This window comes from Leptinotarsa decemlineata, unplaced genomic scaffold (genome assembly GCF_025532065.1).
Source record: "Leptinotarsa decemlineata unplaced genomic scaffold, Ldec_3_MD MMD2_tig00026345_RagTag_RagTag, whole genome shotgun sequence".
Lineage (NCBI taxonomy): Eukaryota > Metazoa > Arthropoda > Insecta > Coleoptera > Chrysomelidae > Leptinotarsa > Leptinotarsa decemlineata.
Window position 1 is genome coordinate 235851 of NW_027412696.1, and position 12789 is coordinate 248639.

Genomic DNA, 12789 nt, shown 5'->3' on the forward strand with positions numbered 1-12789 from the left:
CAAAAAAGTTAATCAGTTTAGGAAAATTTGAAGACTATAGTAAGGTTTTTGCAGAATGGGAATCATTAGGTATTATAGAAGAAGTTAGGGGAGATTCAATTGATATGCCAAGTCACTATTTACCTCATCGTGTCGTTATTAAAGAAAATAGTATTACTACTAAAATTAGGCCAGTATTCGACGCATCAACAAAGGATAATAACGGAAATTCACTAAATACGTGTTTAGAAAAAGGTCCTAATCTGTTAGAATTGATCCCTTCATTGTTGATAAAATTCAGAATAGGACTAATAGGAGTTACATCTGATATAGAAAAAGCATTTTTGCAAATTTGTGTTAATCCCAATGAAAGGGACAATTTGAGGTTTCTTTGGTGGGTAGATGAATCAAAAACCGAAAAGAAAATCTTTAGGCACTGTCGAGTGGTTTTTGGTTTGCGGCCTAGCCCTTTCTTGTTAGGTGCAACTATCAGTCATCATTTAGATAGGGCATTTGAAAAACACTGCTGATAAATTGAAAACATCGTTTTACGTTGACAACTGTGTCACCAGTGTCAATAATATTGAAGAATTGGACACTTTTATTAGTCAATCAGAAGAGTTAATGTCGATTGGAAAATTCAACCTCACACAATGGGTATATAATTCATCGGATAATTTTGCTGGCGATTTTTCCAATGAAAGAAACGTGTCTGTTTTAGGTATTTCATGGGATTCCAAAAGAGATATTCTACATTGTGATTTATCCAGTCTCATATTGTCAATAGCTCAAAAGATCTTTGATCCCATTGGTTTCACATGTCCAGTAACGTTGATTCCGAAACTGTTATTACAGTTAACATGGACACTAAAAATTGGTTGGGATGAAGAATTACCTAGTGACATAATCGATAAATTTGAAGAGTGGATGAAACAATTACATTTCCTTAATGTATGTAAAATCCCTAGATCGCTTAATAATTTAAATCATTCCATTCAGGAAAATGTTTCTATTCATGTATTTTACGATGCCAGCAAAGCGGCATATGCATCTTGTGTATTTTTAAGAACAGAAACAGATAAGGAAGTCGTTCTACAACTCATTCAGGCTAAATCTAGAATAGCACCAAAAAACACCACAATACCAAGACTTGAGTTATTAAGTACAGTCATTGGAGTAAGATTATGTCAATCCATTAAGAGAGTGGAAGAGATGAAACACAACATTTTATTGTAGTGATTCCATGGTAGCCCTAACATGGATAAAAACCAAAAGGTCCTGGAATACATTTGTGGGGAATCGCGTGAAAGAAATAAATTCGTGCAGTAGTATTGATGATTGGTATCATGTACCAGGGGACCTAAATCCGGCAGATATTGCATCACGAGGATGCACTGCGAATATACTGATTGAATTAAAGTGGTGGGAAGGTCCTCAGTGGTTAAAACAGAGTCCAGAAAATTGGCCCCATACAGAAATAATTTGTTCAACGGAGGATATAAATATTGAACAGAGAAAAACGACTTCTGTTAACTTCGCACAAAATGAAGATTTTTCCAGACATTTCGGATACTTCTCCAAATATACGAAAATTGTGAGAATGATGGGTTATATTTTGAGATTTTATAATAACTGTTCAAAGAAAAATCAAATAAGAACCGGTGAATTAACTTTCGATGAAAAGGAAATGGCAGAACTTCGTATTTTAAAACTTATACAGAGAGAAAGTTTTGGTTTGGATAAAAAGTCGATTGGAAATCTTCATTTGATGATAGACAAAAACAATATTATACGTGTACAAACTAAACTTATACTGGGTGATGATAGTAATGATTTCAAGTATCCTGTTGTTTTACCATATAAACATGATATTGTTAGAAAATTGATCGAGGAACAACATAAAATACATCTTCACGCAGGGACTCAAACACTTCTTGGAATACTTCGTGAAAGATTTTGGATACTGAAAGGAAGAAAATTTGTTAAAGAAGTGATAGAAAAATGTGTTCAGTGCAAACGATTCAGAAGTAAATGCATAAATACGCCTTTTGTTCCACTACCGAAAGATAGGATAAACAATGTGTCCGCTTTTGAGATAACGGGAGTAGATTTAGCTGGACCATTGTACTTGAAAGGGGGAGACAAGTCCTGGATCGTACTGTTTACCTGTGCAGTATATCGAGCAGTGCATCTGGAACTGGTGAAATCTCTATCAACAGACGCATTTTTATCATCACTGAGGCGATTTATGGCGAGAAGAGGAAGAGTTTCAGTTATATATTCTGACAACGGAACAAATTTTATTGGAGCAAAAAACTACTTGAAGAAGATAGACTGGAATGAAGTTATGGACTACTCTACAGTTAGAAAAATCAAATGGCATCAGAATCCTCCAACAGCCGCTTGGTGGGGCGGTTGGTGGGAACGCATGGTCAGAGTAATTAAGGAATTACTTCGTAGAAACTTAGGGAAAGCAACTTTAACTTATGAAGAACTTATGAAACGACATAGATACCTGCAAAAGATAAGAGAAGGACTCCGAAGCCGATTCAGAAAGGAATATCTAGCGGAACTCGTACATACTGGTAAAAGGAAAATAGGTAGTTTAAAAATTGGAGATGTTGTTCTTGTCAGCAGCGACAATGTAAAGCGAATAAACTGGCCTATAGGAAAAGTATTGGAAATTTATCCTGGAAAAGATGACGTACCCAGGGTAGCGAAAATAAAAGTGAACAGTGGGGAACTTATTCGACCGTTTCAGCGTTTACATCCTTTAGAAGTGACGACGGAAGAGGACAGTAACAATTTTCTTCAAATTGAAAAGAAAATGAATGCAGTCAAAGGTGAAACTGATGAGGACTACATAACAGAAGAGCAAGGCATCAAAAAGAAAACTAAAGAGATAGTCACAAGAAGGGGGCGTAAAGTCAGAGCTCCGCATCTTCATGGTTTCGAGTGAAATTTATAATGTAATTTTGAAATTTCTCTTTTGTTTTTTATTTCAATTTCAAATTGGGGGAGAATGTTGGATTCAAAATGTATGTTTTTATCATTCCCTCTGTATATAGATTTTTTATTTATTTTATGTGATGTCTGATAATATTTTTAGTTAAATCAAGTTTGTTAGTAGAGAGAAGATGTTGATGACAGTTGTCAAATAAATAGAATTTAAATACGTCAGTAAGACTTTATTTGATAATAAAATTATATCCATCCCATATTTAAAACACCGTATAGAAGTAAACTTACTTATGTACGGTGTTAGTAGTGAATTTTTGTGATTCTGATATGGTTTTATTGTTTTCTTCGTAGTCAGTTTGTGTTATTTGTGGTTTTAGTAGTTATTGGTTTATGTTATTTGTACTTTTATAAGACAATAATTGTGAGTGAGTTGTGATAGAACATCGAAAAAATGTAAAAATATGTTCAATGATTATATTTGAAATTTTATGTTATTAGATCCTTTCAAATGTATTTCCAAAATGAATTATTCAACAAATTAAAGTGGGTGCAATAGGTTATGTTGCAGCAACTTTGGAGAATTGGTATTTATTCACGACCTGAATAAATTATGTAGTCACCAAAATGAAATTAAATGGCCATTGTTTGTCCAAATAATCTTGGGACATATAACATTTCACCTTCTGGTGCACCCTCTCCACATACCCAATGTGAAAAATTATACATTAAAATTTGCCATTTTAATTTCTTTGGTCTTTGGCCTTTGGCTAGTACCCTTGTAAAACAAGTGACCTAATTTTCGAGTTGGTGTTGGTCATTTTGCAAAAAATACTTTTGTGTTTCAAAATATGTGATGAATGTGCACTAACTGGTGAAAATTTTATGAATAATGAGATTATTTGTATCAGCAAATTTACCCAATTGAGTTGTTAGCCTTTTGTTTCTTTTATAATTTTATCTTCATTTCCAGATGTCTGGCAATGAATGTGCTCACAACAAATGTGGACTCTCAACTAGAAATGACCATAGTTTGAGTTTTTTCCATTTTCCTGTCAAAGATCCCACAAGATGTTAATAATGGATAATCCATTCAGGTGAGAAACCTCAACAGTTCCCAAAATATATCAATTTCAAAATATATAGATGTAAAGTAACTTCCAATGGATCTATTATTCTGCAAGAGTCCTACTCTTATATCAATATTACAAAAAAATTCAACAACTATCTTCATGTAAAAGTTTTGCAAACGAATAATGATATATAGTTCTTCTTGTTACCCTTATCTAATTTGACCACCAAAACAGACCCTTTCGGAAAGCTGTTTTCGACAGTTTGTAAGTTTGACAGAGTACCATGGATATTACTAGTTGTTGGCAGTTTGTCAGATAGGTTCTTATTAGATGAAGCGAACGAAATACCTGTAATCCCTAATTTTTTCAACAGTATTTCATATAACACACAGTTTTGTTTAGATCGCAAAGCTTTAGGGTAATTTGATTGCCTTTCTCAAGTTCTTCAACCACGCCTGTCACCACCACCACCACCACCACCATTTTGCTGAATATTGAAAAATAATAATTATCAGTTGATGTTTATATATGACTGTTGCATCAATTTTTTTATAAAGGGTCGCCGATATGTATGGAAACGGTCGATTATTTCTTAAAGTGAGATAGCTAGCCAAAAATATTAAAATGCCTACAAGAGTTTTGAGGTTTTTCCAAATCTACCACACTAAATAAAAATTAGGTTAACAGGATAAGTCAAAAAGTCTTGAAGAAATAAAGTTGTTTTTTCTTCAATAGAACACCTTATGTATTATTACATATTTTCATTCTGATTGAAATTTTGAACAAAATTGATATAGCACATCATTTCCTAAATTCAACCGTTTTCAAGATATCGAATTTTGAAAATAACTTTTCACTACTATAAAATTTATTGAAGAAAAAACACGAAATGATGGATATTTATTATGAAAGTCACACAAGGTGGAGTATGTGGACACAGTCAGACACCGAAACAGGTAAAACTAAATGAAAAATCTCCGACTCTGAAAACCCCCCAGATACAAATTTTGAATAGAATTGGACCATAATCACGAAACTTGTCCGCCATAATGGAGCCGCCATTTTGTTTTGTTTTTTTCGAACAAAAATTTCATAATGCATTTTAATCGAAATTATTTACACTTATCAAATTTCAAATCAATCGGATGATTGTTTTATCGAGTTACCAATTAGTATTTTTTCTTTTTCAGACAACATCATATTGCCTGGTGTGAGCCCAAAACCACTAAGTAACATTTTTGTGCAGCAGACATTTCGATTCACGATTTCTTCAACACAAACGGTTGCCAGGATCATTGGATGAAGATGAAAACATTTTTATTACAGTAAAGGACAGTTCTCTAGAGAACACCGAGGAAGAGGAGGAGTCTTCAAATTCAAGTAAAGCATCAGAAACATCAAATGCACCTGTAGATACAATAGATGATTTTTCCGCAACAGTGGAATCCTGCGCAGTAGTATACCTGCGATTTAAATGTCGTGAATGTAGTTATTTTACAAAGCGAGGAAGATTTGGCAGATGATGATGAGTTATTGACTTTTTACAAAAATTACAATATTCAAACCCCAAGTGGTTTGTGAACGCCCTCAAATTTTATGAGGCAATTCACATAAGACAATAGTGTGTTATAACCAGTATATCGAAAAATACTGTGCCAAAAACATAATCAGCAATATTAAAGATAAAGCAAATAAACAACTTTTCAAGTATCTTCCTGAATGGTTTGAGGCACAAGAAAAATGTAAAGAACACTGAAAATATATTTTTAATTTGTTGTTACGCACACAAATTTTCAAAAACTGTAAAGATATTTCAAGTGGAATAAAAACAAGGGCAAGGAGAAAAAATGACAAACTTGGTATTTTAAAACATAATTAGTTATAGTAATCAAATACCAACTGAAACAATCATTGCTACTGAATCCAATATATGATATAAATGAATTTTTTTCATTCATGGGTCTTTTACTTATTTTTTGCTTGTTAAGAGTGTAGACTACAGATTTTGTGATTAATGTTTCTGTGTTTTCCATCTGTGTGCCTCTAAAGTTAAAACTGTTTATATGTGTATAAGTGTGACTGGTTTTATATATGTAAATATCTAATTTTTGATGCACTAACAATTTTTTTCTTTATTCTTATATATTTTTTAGTTTAAGAATACTCTCTACAATATTGTGACGTACTTAAAGAAAAAACTGTTGTGTGACTATACTAACATATGTTTTCTGTAAAAATTTTTTGAAGGTGAATAAATATCTTCGTTTCCATACAAATAAACAGAATAATATTTTCATATGGTTTCATTGATTCTGACCATACAATTTTTTTATTAGAAAAACTCTATGATGGAAAATTCATAATTCCGCAATAATCTTTTAATTTTAATTGAGAATATTCCTTTTGGAGGGCATTCATATTTGATATTGAATATTCAGGAAAATATATATATATATATATATATATATATATATATATATAATGGAGGTCTGTGTATGGTGAGATGGATTTCTGCATCATAAATATGCTTTCTGGTGAGTACATCTTTTGAACAAGCGCGGTCGCAGACCAAGATATTGGGGTTGGAAACAACCAAAAATATCATTGAATTCCTATTAAATTCTATTTTTACAAAAGATTCCTAATCTCCGACCTCTTTATTCCCCACATATCAATTTTGAATCGAATCTAACCATAATCATAAAACTCCTCCGCCATTTCAAATTTGAAAATTGTCTAAAAATTCACAATCTCGGATCCCTAAAACCCCGACATATCAGTTTTCAATCGAATCGGATCAAAATCACTGAACTTGTAGCCATCTTGGAGCCACCATCTTGATTTCAGTAATCCTTACTATTAATTCATAATATCTGGATCCAAAAACCCCCACAAACCAATTTTTAATAGAATCAGACCATAATCATATATCACGTCCATTTTGTTTTTTTTTTTCTGTGACAAAAATTTCATAATGCATTGACACGGACATATGAACATCTGCCAAATTTCATCAAGGAGTTGAACAAATTTCACTTCACAAGATTTGTACAGAACAAACAGACAAGAAAGCGAGTCAATAAAAACGTAATGAAAAATCATGGCCCAAGAAGCACCAGTATACCAATTTTGAATGGAATCAGACCATGAATCACCTAGCTTATCCGCCATCTTGAATCTTGTAAAAATATCTAATATTTGACTTCAAAATACCAATTTTTAATAGAATCGGAATTAAATTACAAAACTCTTCATCTATCATGAATGTTGATGAAAATCTTTCAATTCACCAAACTCAACCTTTGTTTCTTTTATAGTAAATATCGTTAATGCATTGTCACTCGAATAATATGTATCCCTGCTAAATTTCAAGATAATTAGATAAGTGGAATTGCCTCGAAACGATATATCTTAATATCTATACTTAGTTATTATTTTTCAGTAAATCTGATATTCCAAACATCTGAATGCAAACTTTATCTTGACTTTAATTCAAGGTCAACATTATTTCATTCATAATTTTATTTTGCTCTTTCTTCAATGAAAGTTTTGCTTTCCTTCCGACGAAGGCGCCATATCACAAAATACAATTTCAGAATTTCTAATGAAAAAAGTATAGATGGCTCTGGCAACCTCCATCCAATGCTTTTTACGTTGTGGTTGACCGACTATAAATCCTTAGACAATGCCATAATAATGATTTCGTACATACCAGAGCATCTTGAGGAAGATAGCCGAACCATTAATGAAATCTACAACACTTATATTTTTACAGAACGTAATATGAAGTTCGGATCAATAGGTATGAATAAAATACGCATGAGCGAATTCAATTTTTCTGGAAGGGACAAGGGCTCGCTCTCTTCCGTTTGCACGATGGTCTGAGTAAAATCGATTAGATTATTGATCGTTTGAATTGTATCACGATGTTTAAACAAGGACGAGGTACTAACCAAACTGCATATCCGTAATTTGCACGATTCCTCTCAATGAGGAAGAAAAACTTTCTTATTAGTCAGGCTATGCTTGAAGACTGGTAGTAAACAAATCTAAAGAAATGAACTTTAAACGTTCAAGCCAGTCTCGAATATACCTACACAGTAGGTTGAATGGACTGACGCCTATCAGAAAAACAACTACTCCCCTGGCTAATACCACGAAGGGCGTTGGATTAAATCCAACAGGCGTCAATGCAGGAATCTTCACAGAAAATTTCCTGCATATGCAATTGGCAATACAACTGAAAGAGTCGACCTTCAATTTTGGAACGGGCACACTTGCAGACCGGTTAGAGTTCATTTCTTTAGATTTGTTTACTGCCAGTCTTCAAGCATAGCCCACTGACTAATAAGAAAGTTTTTCTTCCTCATTCAGAGGAATCGGGCAAATTACGTATATGCAGTTGGTTAGTACCTCGTCCACTAGATGGAGTGACATTTTGTTGTTCGCTCCAACTTAGGCGAGGAATGAAATACTCTGAAAGAATTCCGATTTTCAATTATGGAATATCATTGACTTTAGGTCGATGATGGCCACTATCTTGCACTGATGAGTGGTTAATGAGATTCCCACATTTTTCTGTATCAAGATGGAGTAGTAGAAAGCCAAAAACTTTCTTTCCCATATATTTTCTTGTCCATAGACATTACCCTTACGCAGAAGGGGATTCAATATCGCGAAAAAATTCACCAAGGAATTTGTTGAAACTCGGGTGTCCTTCAAACAAAATAGATGAGGTAATTATGAAAGGAAAATTTAGAGTATGTCTTCATTAATTTGCGACTATTCAAAAAAATAAAAACCTAAAATTCATAGTTCTAGATATGAACTAAAATACACCAACGGATTTTTCGAAATATTCAAAAGATTGAATATGAAAGTGGCTTTCCAAACTGCCCGTACTCTTCTGAAGGTGTTGTGCAGGCCGAAAGATAACACGACGAAACAGAAACGTCTAGGATGTACGGATTATAATAGCTCGCTACAAAGAACATGTGTCACATATTCGAAATCATGGACCACAGAAGTATATTGCCACTCAACATGCCACAGTGAACCACCACAGAATAAGTGAGCAATGCTTGAAATTGTTGAGACAAAGGTTTGATGCTTTCGATAGTTTCGAAAAAGAAAAATGTGGAATGAAATCAGTAACAGGGTTTCCATTCCAAACAGCCTCTTTGTCGTAATTTTTTTTTATTTAGATTTCAAACCGCATCAACCACATAGGGTTATTAGCGGCGGTACATGAGATACACTTCATATCGGTATAGGTACATTAAATTGAATTAAATATATGGATTCGTTTGACATATTCTATTACATTATTCCATTCTCTATTAACAATGGTGGATATGTCTCAGGTTAGCTTCAATTCGTTTATCTCTTGTTGGTGCTGTTGACATGTGAATAGGTGTTCCACTGTTAAGTCCATGTTGCAATTTTCACATTTACTTCGAGCTTCCTTTTTTAGTAAATGTTGGTGAGTGAGACGAGTTTGTCTAATTCTTAGGCGACTTATGGTTATTTGATTTTTTCGACTAAGGGCAGCATAATTTTTCATTTCCATGTTGGGATTTATTTTGTACAGTTTATTGGTAGTTGAAGATTGCCACTTCTGCTTCCAGATAGCGTTTATGGAAGTTTTTATCTGACGATATATGTCTGTGTGTAGTGTTTTTTCAATTGTCACTGCACTAGTGTTTAAGAGGGCGTTACGTGCCAGCATGTCGGCTTTCTCATTTCCTGGTATCTCAATGTATGAAGATATCCAGATTATCTCGACTCTTTTTCCTTCTTAGTGAAGTTTGAAAAGCTCGTGCGATGGCACGATGGCTGTGCAATGGCATACACCTCTCCAGTGTAAATACTGCTGACGCTAGGTAGTTTGTAACGTTTACTCTCATGTTTGCTGAATACGGCTGCTCCCACACATTTTTCTATTTTAGAAGCATCGGTATAGATGTGATTGAAGTTAGAGAACTCAGAAGAAATGGCCTGGAATGATTTTCGGATCAGTGCAGCAGGAGTTCCATCTTTCGGGAATATAAACAGTTCTGTGTTACAGGGTGGAATATCGATTAACCATGGAGGAGGAGTAATTAAGGAAATAGGATAGGTAGATGAGAGGTTGATAGTGACAGGTATTCTGTGGATGCGGGTATATATGGGCGGCATGATGTGAGTCTTTTGTTGGTATATTTCATTTATATGCTTGGGAAAAATGCGACTATGAGTAGGATTTTTAGGATTGGATGAAATTCTTGAAGCATAGGTCATACTGAGGTAGTTTCTTCTCAGTTGTAATGGAGTTCTCCTGACTCAACGTACAAGTTCTCCACTGGACTAGTCTGAAATGCTCCATATGCTATTCTTATACCAGCATGATGAACGCTATCTAATAGTTTCAAAATTGCTTCTCTAGCACTTGAGTACACTATAGCTCCTTAGTCTAAGTTTGATCTCACTGTTGCTTTATACAAGTGCATCAGGGTTCAGTAGGCTGCACCCCAAGAATGGCTAGCTAGTGTTTTTAGTAGGTTAAGACCATTTTGGGATGACTGAGTTTCTCTATATGTTTTTTCCATAGAAGTTTTTTATCGAAGATGACTCCAAGAAATTTCATGTTATCAACGAATTCCAGTTGTTGATTGTACAAGCTTGAGGATGGATTCTGCACATTGGAATTTTGAGTGAATACCATGCATTTAGTTTTTTTGGCAGAGAATTGAAGTCCTGTTCGCTTGGACCATTCTTCGAGATGTCCTATGACATGTTGGAGGAGTTTGGTTGATGATTGCATATTTTTGCCATTCGTGTATAAAACTAAGTCGTCAGCATAAATGTTAGCTTCAATCGGAGCTACAATATTTTCCAGGATATCGTTTATGGCACCCAGAAAAAGGGTGGCATTTAGAGATGAACTTTGTGGAATACCATTTTCTTGTGTCTTGAGGTCAGAGAGCTCCACTCCACCATTAGCTCTCACTCTGAAGGTTCTGTTTCCCAGAAAATTTTGTATGAAAGCGAAGATGTTTCCATCAGTTTTCCAGTTTTCAGTTGTTTGAGCACTTTATATTTCTATACCCGCTCATACGCTTTTTGTAGATCGAAAAACACTGCTATTAGTTTCCCAAACTACACCTAAATGATTTGATCTCCACAAACTTTATCATCAAGTAACGGCCGAATCAATCAGAAAAAAAAAATTATTATTGGCAAAAAATGCCTCCCTGATGTCTGTTTCGAAATTCACAAGATTGTCTAGAGTGGATCTATACTTTCGGGAACCGCTTTGTTCAGGAATCACAAGATTATTCTGTTCTAAGAAGTAAATAAATCTTGCACATGGTACACATGCACATGGTACAGATGGGAGATATAGGTTTTTACGAATGTGGGATATATATGTTATTGTATCATGGCCGGGGCTAGAATCATTTGCCTTTGAGAGAGCATCGTTCAGCTCCACGATTGTGATAGGTACATTCAGATGGTGGTGGGGGTCTTCATCAATTTGAATTTCGTCAAGTTTCTGGATTCTCTTCACTTGTTGGAATTATTGGCTGTATGCATCACTGTTCGAGTGTTTCTGAAAAGTGTCGCTCAGTATATCGGATATTTCAGCCTTGTCGTAAATTACTGAATTTCCCATTTGCAGCGCAGCTATTTCCATATTCGTCTTGGCACCTTTTATCTTCCTATTTTTTTCCATATATCTGACATAGGGGTGGAAGAATTGATGAAGAAGACATACTTTTTCCAGGACTTCTTTTTGTTCTGTTTTATTATATATCTCATTCGTTCCCGCAGCTGTTTGAATTAAATGAGATTTGTTTCAGTGTGTTTTCTTTTTAGTCTGTTAAAAGCCGTCTTCGTCTGTCTGATAGCTGATTCGCACTCTTTGTTCCACCAGGGGACAGGAAAGTGTCCCACTACTTGTGCTGTTTTTCCTATTGAAGCATTGGCTGCTTCAGTGATGATGTCGTTAAACTGTTTAACATAATTGTCGATGTTTTCTCTTGACGGTAGTGGCATCTGGTTCAGTTTATTATCTACGATTTTTTCATACATATTCCATTTTTCTGTGCTAGCATCTCCCAGCCTCCACCTCAGGGTAACCCCCTCTAGAGTTCCGGGACTACGACCATCCCGAATGGTAATGGGCAGATGATCACTGTCATAGGAAAATAATGAAATCTTCCAAATAAGAAGTGGGAAAAGTTCAGGATCACATAGACTCAAATCGAGTATGGAGTGGTTTCCAGTAACTGAATTCCATTTTGTCACTTTACCAGTATTTAGAAACATTAGACCGGATATATCAATTACTTCCTCTATGACTGCCCCCTTATTATTCAATGAAACACTTCCTCATATAGGATTATGACTGTTGAAGTCACCTACTATTATTCGATGTTTTGGTATTTGTTGGATTAGATTATCCATTTCCATCACAGAAATATCTCTGTTAGGTGGGATGTAAATGTTACAAATGTTTATGCGTCGTGGTGATATTACTGACACTGCTATTTCCTCTATTTCAGTCAGGAGAGGGATCTCTCTTGCTTCTATAGATGCTGTGCAGTAAGTAGAAACACCGCCACTTGCTTTGTAGCCCGTTGTTCTGATTTTGTGAAAGGATTTTTAATTTTTAAGAGCATACTGAAATTGGTTTCGTGCAAACAAATAATTGAAGGTTTCTGTTCGCTTATCAGCAATTTCAGCATCTCTAGATGGGTAAAAACCCCATTGATATTCCATTGTAATATGAATGTGG

The 12789-nt window shown here is 34.7% G+C and overlaps 1 long non-coding RNA gene across 1 annotated transcript; it reads left to right on the forward strand.

Annotated features, from left to right (window-relative positions):
- Positions 1–3203: 3203 nt before the first annotated feature.
- On the forward strand, positions 3204–6272 carry LOC141486085 (uncharacterized). Its single transcript, XR_012467635.1, has 3 exons — positions 3204–3524; positions 3911–4034; positions 5201–6272. It is a non-coding gene; the product is annotated as an uncharacterized lncRNA (long non-coding RNA).
- The last annotated feature ends 6517 nt before the right edge of the window (positions 6273–12789 follow it).